Source organism: Lathyrus oleraceus, chromosome 2 (genome assembly GCF_024323335.1).
Source record: "Lathyrus oleraceus cultivar Zhongwan6 chromosome 2, CAAS_Psat_ZW6_1.0, whole genome shotgun sequence".
Taxonomy (NCBI): Eukaryota; Viridiplantae; Streptophyta; class Magnoliopsida; order Fabales; family Fabaceae; genus Lathyrus; species Lathyrus oleraceus.
Genome location: NC_066580.1, coordinates 413107992 through 413118183, shown reverse-complemented (window position 1 = coordinate 413118183; position 10192 = coordinate 413107992). Strand labels below are relative to the sequence as shown.

Genomic DNA, 10192 nt, shown 5'->3' with positions numbered 1-10192 from the left:
ATACATTTCAACCTGTCTTTATCTGCACTTAGTATTTTATTTATTTACTGTTATTTTGCAACATCAATATCTCTTTTATACCGCCTTAGATAAACATCGTAACGATAGTAATCGATAGATTGACAATTTGGTCTCTGTGGGATCGATATTCTTTTATATTACTCAGACACGATTCGTGCACTTGCGAACACATCGATCAAGTTTTTGGCGCCGTTGCCGGGGACCAACTTCGTTAAATTTCGTACCTTGTTGTTACACCGTCTAGACTAAGGCATTATTAGCCGGTAAATGCGAAGAACTCGTAGTACCGGAAATTTAGTAGATCCTTTAGCGGAACCCGAGCGTTACACTCGTACACACCTCTTACTCATCCGAATTAAGAAAGCTATGGCCGAGAATCACGACCGGAGACCTCTTAAGGAATTTGCCCAACCCTCTGACGAGGAACCTAGTTCTAGTATAGTAAACCCCCTTATCCCTGCCAACAATTTCGAACTAAAACCATCTTTGCTGCAATTAGTGCAACTAAACCAATTCGCGGATCTCGCTACTGAGAACCCAAATCAACATTTAAAAGTCTTTATCCAACTGGCCGACACCTTTAAATCCAACGGTGCTTCACCTGATGCGATCCGTTTAAGATTATTTCCTTTCTCCCTCAGGGATAGAGCACGTTCATGGTTGGATTGACTTCCAGCTAATTCAATAACTACCTGGGAAGACCTTAGGAGAGTATTCCTTGCTAGATATTTTCCCCCCAGTAAGACTGTTGTTCTTCGAAACCGAATAACTAGATTTACTCAAAACCAAGGAGAATCACTTTTTGAAGCTTGGGAGAGATATAAAGAGCTGTTAAGAGTCTGTCCACACCATGGCCTAGAACAATGGTTGATCGTTCATACCTTCTACAATGGACTCCATTACAACACAAAGATGAGCATCGACGCTGCCACTGGTGGCGCGCTGATGAACAAACCTTACCCTGAAGCTTGTGACCTAATTGGGGATATGGCCCAAAACCATTACCAATGGGGGACTGAACGAGCATCAATAAAGAAAAAGGAGACCCAAGGTGGAATACATGAGATAAGCTCTATGGACATGATGCAGGAAAAAATGGACGCTTTAGCCCTTAAGGTCGAACATATGTCTACAAACACTAACACCGCAGTGGTAGTCCACACAGAGTGCGAACTTTGTGGATCTAAAGGACACGAATCGGTGGAGTGTAACCTTTTGAACGACCTGAACACCAACCAAGTGAATTACGCCCAAGGTAACCCATTTTCAAACACCTACAACCCTGGATGGAAGAATCATCCAAATTTTTCCTATAAAAATCAGAACCCTATCCAAAATTATGCACCTCAAAGACCACAAGGTTATCGAGCCCAAAAACCAAATCAACATATGCAAGTTGTGCCTCAGAAGTCTAACCTTGAGAAGATCATGGAGAGCTTTATATCAGGCCAGACTCAGCAAAATAAAGAATTCCTAAACCAGAACATTCACGTAAACGAACTGATAACGCAATTAGGGACTAAGGTTGATCAGATAATCACTCATAACAAGATGCTTGAAACCCAGATCTCACAGGTAGCACAAAACCAAGCCCCACAAACTACACCTGGAGGACAATTCCCTGGACAACCATAACCCAACCCTCGAGGGCAAGCTAACACTATCTCATTACGAAGTGGGACCGCTTACGAAGGGCCTCAGAACCCAACAATGAGCGAGTCCAAAGCCTCTAAAGAAAATATACCTACAAAACAGGGAGAAGAACCGGTGGAACCCGAGAAACAAACCGACCAAGAAGGAGAAGCCAACGATAAAACTTACAAACCACCACCCCCGTACAAACCACCAATCCCATATCCGCAAAGACTTAAACAAACCAAAATCAATAACCAATACCAAAAATTTATAAAAGTAATAGAGAAGCTTCATGTAGAGATTCCTTTCACCGAAGCCATCACCCAAATTCCATCTTACGCCAAATTTCTCAAAGACATCTTAACCAACAAGCGTAGGCTTGATGATCCCAAACCCTTGGAATGCAACTTTATTTCCGAGAATAAACTTGCTAAGAAGGAGAAAGACCCTGGTAGTTTTTCTATACCTTGCATTCTAGGGAGTCATGTGATCGACAAAGCTTTACTAGACTTAGGCGCTAGTGTGAGTTTAATGCCCTTAGCTGTGTGTAAGAGGTTAAACTTAGGAGAATTACAACCAACTAAGATGTCCCTCCAATTAGCCGATAGGTCTGTTAAGTATCCTGTAGGCATTTTAGAAGACATCCCAGTTAGGATCGGTCAACTTTATATCCCAACAGACTTTATGGTCATGGATATCAAGGAAGACGACGATATCCCTATCCTTTTAGGTAGACCATTTTTGTCAACAACCGGAGCTATAATAGATGTTAAAAGAGGAAAATTAACTTTCGAAGTAGGGGATGAAAAGATAGAGTTTATTCTTTCAAAGTTCCTGATGGCACCAATCATAGAAGACGCATGTTACGCGATCAATATCATAGATGAATGCATAAAGGAATTTGATCAAGAAGAACCCGCGATCAAACCATTTTTAAACCTGAATGAAAAGGATGACGAGCTAGAGGAAACGGAACCTCACACTAACGAATGTCTGGATCTTACTCTAGACCTTTCACCAAATTCTCAAAAACCAACTCAAGAACTTAAAGAACTGCCCAAGAACCTAAGATATGAGTTTTTGGATAAAGAAATGAACCGCCCAGTAATAGTTAGTGCCACCTTAAACCAAAATGAGACAAACCAACTCTTGAATGTTTTACGAAGATACCCCTCTGCCTGAGGATACAACATCTCTGATTTAAAAGGTATAAGCCTATCTGTGTGTACGCACAGGATCTCGCTAGAGGAAGATTCAAAACCTTCCAGAGAACATCAGAGAAGAATCAACCCTGTAATGAGCAAGGTGGTAAACAAGGAAGTTCTTAAACTGCTAGAAGCTGGTATAATCTATCAGATCTCTGATAGTAAATGGGTAAGTCTTGTACATGTGGTACCCAAAAAGGGAGGCATCACAGTCGTGCAGAACGAGAAGGGCGAGCATGTAGCTAAACGCATAGAAGGCGGATGGCGTATGTGCATAGACTATAGGAAACTCAATAAGGCAACTAGGAAAAACCATTTCCCCCTTCCATTCATAGATCAAATGCTTGAGCGTCTTACCAGACACTCTTACTTTTGTTATCTGGATGGATATTCTGGATTTTTCCAAATACCCACACACCCCGAGGATCAAGAGAAAACAACCTTCACCTGTCCTTACGGAACGTTTGCTTACAGGCGAATGCCATTTGGACTCTGTAATGCGCCAACCACTTTCCAACGTTGTATGATATCAATCTTCGCAGATTATCTCGACGGAAATTATGGAAGTATTCATGGACGATTTCTCGGTATGTGGGTTCGACTTTGAGAATTGCCTCATTAATCTTGAGAAAATCCTAGAGAGATGCGTAGAAGTTAACCTTGTGTTAAATTGGGAGAAGTGCCACTTTATGGTTAAAGAAGGCATAGTGTTAGGACATATAATATCTGAAAGAGGCATTAATGTCAACAAAGCAAAGATAGAAGTTATAGAAAACCTCAACCCTCCTAAGACAGTTAGAGAAGTCCGTAGTTTTCTTGGACACGCCGGTTTCTACCGATGCTTCATCAAAGATTTATCTAAAATAACAAAACCCCTGACCGACCTTCTGATGAAAGACATTGAATTCGTTTTCGATGAAAAATGTATCGAAGCCTTTAATCAATTTAAACAAGCACTAATTTCAGCACCCATTTTACAAACTCCAGATTGGACTAAACCCTTTAAAATAATGCGTGATGCTAGCGATTTCGCTATAGGAGTTGTTTTAGGGCAAAGAAAAGATAAGAAATTACATGTAATATATTACGCTAGTAGAACCCTAGATGCCACTCAACTAAATTATACAACAATAGAGAAGGAACTCCTAGTTGTAGTTTTCGCAATCAATAAATTTAGGTCTTATCTTGTCGGATCTAAGATTATAGTCTATACAGACCATGCAACTATCCGTTAGCTTCTAAGCAAAAAGGATGTGAAACCTAGATTACTCAGATGGATCCTTTTGCTATAAGAGTTCGATTAGATATTCGAGACAAAAAAGGAACAAAAAACGTAGTTGCTGACCATCTTTCCAGACTAGAGCATTTGAAGCCAGACCATTTACCTATAAATGATGTATTCACCTATGACAGATTGATAGCTAAGTTAGATACCGTTCCCCTTGAACCTGGTAGAGAAAATTTTTGGACAATTTCAGAAATTAGCAGAGTACCATGGTACGCTGATTTTGTGAATTATCTAGCCGCTGATATCATACCACCTGACCTCAATTATCAACAAAAGAAGAAGTTCTTTAAAGATATAAGACATTTCTATTGGGACGAACCACTCCTTTTTAAAAAAAGAGGAACAAATAACATCTTCCGACGTTGCGTCCCGGAAGAAGAAGTTAGAAATATCATAGAGCATTGTCACTCTTCACCCTATGGTGGACATTCAAGCACATCCAAGACATACGCTAAGATCCTTCAAGCTGATCTTTATTGGCCAACACTATGGCGTGATGTCCATACTTATATTGTCCAATGTGACCGGTGCCAGCGCGCTGGAAACATCTCAAGACGCGACGAAATACCTTTGAAGAACATCCAAGAAGTGGAATTATTTGACGTTTGGGGTATTGATTTCATGGGACCTTTTCCATCTTAGATGGGAAACAAGTATATTTTGGTAGCCGTTGATTATGTGTCCAAATGGATAGAAGTTAAAGCCTCACCCACTAACGACACAAGAGTAGTCATCAAGATGTTTAAAAATAATTTTTTTCTCAGATTTGGAGTACCACGACTTGTCATAAGTGATGGTGGATCACATTTTATATCCAGGATATTTGATAAACTCTTAAGAAAGTATGGAGTAAAACACAGAGTAGCAACACCATATCATCCCCAAACTAATGGTCAAGTGGAAGTATCTAACAGAGAGATTAAGCAAATCTTGGAGAAAACTGTTTCAATATCCAGAAAAGATTGGTCTGAAAAGCTAACAGAAGCATTGTGGGCTTACAGAACTGCTTACAAAACGCCTATTGGAACTACACCATACCAGTTAGTCTACGGGAAGTCATGCCACTTACCTTTTGAACTCAAGCACAAGGCACATTGGGCCATCAAGACCCTGAATTTGGATTACCTGGCATCTGGCGAGAAGCGAATCCTCGATATCCACAAATTGGAGGAACTCCGCCAGAACGCTTACGAGAGTGTCGTTATATACAAAGAAAGAACCAAAGCACGACATGACAAAAGGATTGTGAAAAAGGACTTTAATATAGGCGACTCTGTTCTCCTTTTCAATTCGAAATTATGACTTTTTCCAGGTAAGCTGCATTCGAGATGGACAGACCCCTTTAAGGTTTCCAAAATCCTAAAATCTGGAGCAGTTGAAATCCAGAACAATTCCTGTAATCCGTTTGTGGTAAATGGACAAAGAATGAAGCAATATCAAGCAGGTGACATCCCCACAGAATGCCCTGGCCATACTCTGATCGACCCTCCAGTTCCTACCTCTGATATATAAAGTTCGAATCTTCAAGCTAACGACATTAAACAAGCGCTGCATAGGAGGAAACCCATGATTTCTTTTCCTTTGCTTTACTTTTACTATTTCAATTTAGATTTTCATTTGTTTTATATATATGTATATCCATGTGTAGACTAACATTTACAATATTTTGCGATTTCATATGTCCTCTATTTTTAACCTAACTTTTCAGGATGGAGAATTTCGACATTATGCCAGTGATCTTTCGTGACCCAGTTCAGGAGCAGCGCTACGCCATGTTTTCCCAGCGCCCAATGCTTCCCACCAGCTATCCTGATTCAAGCTGCATATAGGCATTAGGAATTGAGCCTAGTGTCAGGCATTTGTGTAATCAGTTGCAATGGGATGAGTATACTGATGTGATGCATGGGACTTACAGGAACCTCACTTTGGAGTTCTTGAGCTCGCTGAACTACGAGCCCTATGTTGGTCATGCTAGTGATGGTGGCTACATTAATTTCAGGTTGTTTGGGACAGAATACACCTTCAACCACCAGCGCTTCGGTAACTTACTTGGATTTCAGACTGCTTATGATGCCTCATCTGAGCTCCCCATGAGATACTTCCTGAGTAGAGACGTTGAGAAGTTCTAGAGTGACATTACATGTGGAGGTAGCCCTGACCCTTCCACCCAAATCTCTAACAAGATCCATAATCCTGCTTTCAGATACTTTCAGATGATTATTGCCCACACCTTCCTAAGGAAGAGTGACACTGATACACATGTAAGTGTTGAAGAGATTTTCTTCATGTACTATACCACTCAGTCACGCCCAGTAGATTGCGGAGCTTTTCTGATCGAGAGTCTCTATCTTAATGCTCGCTCCGCTGTGAGCCCTATACACGTTGGAAACACGGTGACTCATATAGCCTCCGCCCTAGGACTTGATAGAAGACTATTTCACCTGACGTCTTATTGCACCTATACTTTGATGGATATTGACTTATGTCTTGACCGTGGCCTCATGAGGAGATCTTCCTTCCAACCGGATCAATACAGGCTCTTGATCGAGGGTGAGACTATTCACTACTTTACTTTACCGGACCCTCAGGTAACCTGTGTTTATGATCAGGACAACTGGGTCTACACCATAAAAGGCCAAGGCGAGACAGTAGACGAGCAGAAAATCGCACCTATCAGAATCAATGTCCTCACCAATAATCCAAATCTTCAGAGTCCAAGCATGCAGTCCGAGCTGGTTAAGCTTCGCATGGAGATAGCCCAGCTTCACCAGGAGCTCGCCGACGTTGCTTTGCAGGTCGAAGTATCAGACACCACACATGTCACTAAAGCCAATATACTGAATAATGAGATCGCCGACCTCCGACACCAGATCGCGGAGCTTCGAGGATACGAAGTCGAGGAGACTCCACTATACCCTGAGCATTGATGCTATCACCGACCGAGAGATGCCGTTTGATTTTCCTATATCCCATTGTTTATTATTTATGCTTGTTTTTATTGTTCCTTTTGACTTTATGTTTGCTCCTTCTTTCCTAGGATCTCTCGACCCGTGACTTATTACTAACTCTTCATATATATATATATATATATATATATTATGTTTTTATTTCCATTTTATTTTATTTTATCTCACTTTACTATTTTTTATTTTATTTTATTTTGTCAAGCTTAATCGAAAAAATAGCATACCATAGAAACTTATGTGCACCCCCCTTCTTGCAAAAAATGAAGACAAAAAGTTGTGGCCCAAGAAGCAATGAACAAGTCCGACCCAACCAATTCTGAAGACATAGCGGGCGCCATGAGGTCTGAACATTTAACGGGACAGAATCCCTAATTTCACCATTTTCACCTTCTTCAACCTCTCAAAACCCACGAAAAATCTCAACTTCCTCATATTAACTCCAAGCCATTACCATTTCCAAACTTCACTTATCCATTTCCCCACCAAAAACCCACTCAAACCCCATTTTTCACTTCCTTTCCATAAACACCCATTTTTTCTCTTCACTCACCATTAATGGCCGAAATGGAGTTCAACAACATCATTCTTTGCGGAGGAAAACCCGGAGAGCGACAAAATAAAATTTTACAAAAATTACAATCACGGGAAATCCTCGCTACCAGGTATGTAGACGAAGATTGTTTGTACACTTTAGGGACATACCATAGTGTTTTCCATATGCTTGATACTTTAGGATTACACGATATTGTTACTAATAAAGCACCCACCTATGATAGACTGACTAGGGAATTTTTAAGTTCCCTAATTTACACTGTTTACCCTGGCACTGCTAGCACGGTTGGTACCGTTTGTTTTAGAATGTTTAATGTGGAATACGAGTACACTACCGATGCCTTAGCAGGTTTGTTAGGAATGCCTTACAGAGAGGGTGCCATCTGTGAGACACCCTTAGATGTTGAATGGGCACTCGAAGCATTTACTTTTTGGAATAGATTATCAAATGTGGTTGTCACTTTCATTGAAGGAATTTTAGCTTCCAATATTCACAACCCGGCCATCCGTATTTTTAGATATCTTTTGGCATGTACTATATTTGGTCGGGAAAATTCTAACAAAGTAAATGCTCACGAGTTGCTATTTTTACAGGGTTGCCTCACTAATCGAAGGATCAATCCTGTTTCCTTTATGCTTGCACATATGTCCGCCATTCTTAAAAAAGGAGGAACCATTTATTTTGGTGGTTTAATTACTTCTATTGCTAGAGTGTTAAATCTCAACGCTGAGTTAGCTACCTTGGAACCACTCCCTCACCGCACCATTAACTTAAAATTTTTGAAGGATATGAAATTATGCAAGGTGCGGCGAGTAGGTGGTTATCACCTCATGATCCATGGTGTAGCTATACCCAGTGTTGTTTTACCTTGCTCTCAGTGTACAGATGTGCGACATGCAAGGAACGGGACATATGATCTTGACACTCCACCTTTTACCGGTCCTTTGCCACCTAATGTTCCTATGGACGATGAGCAAGGGACCGATGATGAGTATGACCGGAGCGACCAGTCACCTGCTCATGATATTCCTACTGCATCACCTGCACACGCTGCACCTTCTTCTTCTGACCATTTTGCAGGTACCACTCTCGGTTTTTACATCACTGAGGAGATGTGGCGCGAGCACCTAGCTCGAGAGGAAAGGCATGACACCCTTCTGAATACCATAAACCAACAATTGACAGATAATGTGAGTTTTATGGTAGCCTCCCAGCAGCGTAGTGAGCAAGCGCATCGGACTATCACTGAGTCCTTACTTACGATCACTAATGAGCAACATCGCCAGCGACAGGCTACTGAGCGTCACTTCGCACTTATCGAGGCCACCCAAGGGTCTCTCTTAGGTCGCTCTAGGCAGCTGCAGGAAGGACTTAGTACTCGTAACATACGTCGTCGACCCAGGCATACTGACCAGGGCGATGACGGTGACGGTACTGATGATCACCCATAGTTCTCTCTCTCTCTCTCTCTCTCTCTCTCTCTCTCTCTCTCTCTCTCTTCCAGGTTACTCCTACCCTATCTCATATCGAAACATTGAGGACAATGTTCGGTTTAAGTGTGGGAGGAGATTTTTATCGCTTTTTATCACTTTCCTTTATTTTTAGTATGTTTTGTGTGTTTTAGTTGTTTGCCTTTTCTTTTCAATAAAATAATATGTGTTTGACGAGTCATCTGTGTAGTGTATCCGTATTTCTCCCATTTCTTTAACCTTACCAAAAAAAATTGTGAGCAAAGAAAACAGTGCATCTTGAATATTCAGGCTATAAGACAGGTTTATGACGGGATGTAAAAGATTTGGGAAAACTTTTTCTAAAAATCGATATTGTCTTAACACCGTAGGCTTCATGATTATAAGAGTCGATCCCGATACCCCATATGTTGTGGCCCTAATTTTTGCTCCAAATAAGTCCTTAAGTAGTTTATCCTTGCAGTCAGCTCCGGCTTAAGCATGCTCTACGTAGGGGACCGATGAAAATAAGTGAATGATCACAAAAATTCCTGCTTTGTTCTCAAGTTATATGAAAATCCGGGCTAGGTGACTCTCACACGGTCATATATATAAGAATATGCCTATTGTTGGTTGGTTCAGAGGTATCTGGTGCTGGACTTGGTAGGGTGGATTACGATCCAATCCCCCATAACTGCAAATTGGGTTAAATAAAGGGGTTACACCAACTTATGTACCAGAGCCCCATGCTTAAGATCATAATCACTAACCGGTCACCTTACTATGAGTATGTACGGATAACGGGCTTAATTTGATTGCACCTGAATGAAAAGGACTTGAAGAAGATGAAAAGAAGGCTTAGGTATGGTGGGGTGATGTGGATTGATTTGTATAGGAATGAAGTCTATGACCGCATGTGCGGGAAGTGTCACTACAATATCTTTAGTTCGATTCATTAGTACCTATCGATACATTCCTTGAATGAACTTATAAGCCTTTTTGCCTTGAATTAACTCTGGTTGATACTGTTTTTCTTGCATAAGCTATAAAGAGTTTTACTTGAGGACAAGCAAAGG

At 41.0% G+C, this 10192-nt stretch overlaps 1 non-coding gene across 1 annotated transcript; it reads right to left on the bottom strand.

The window, feature by feature from the left end:
* Positions 1–771: 771 nt before the first annotated feature.
* LOC127124098 (small nucleolar RNA R71) lies at positions 772–878 on the bottom strand. Its single transcript, XR_007803735.1, has one exon. It is a non-coding gene; the product is annotated as a small nucleolar RNA R71 (small nucleolar RNA).
* Between the last annotated feature and the right edge of the window lie 9314 nt (positions 879–10192).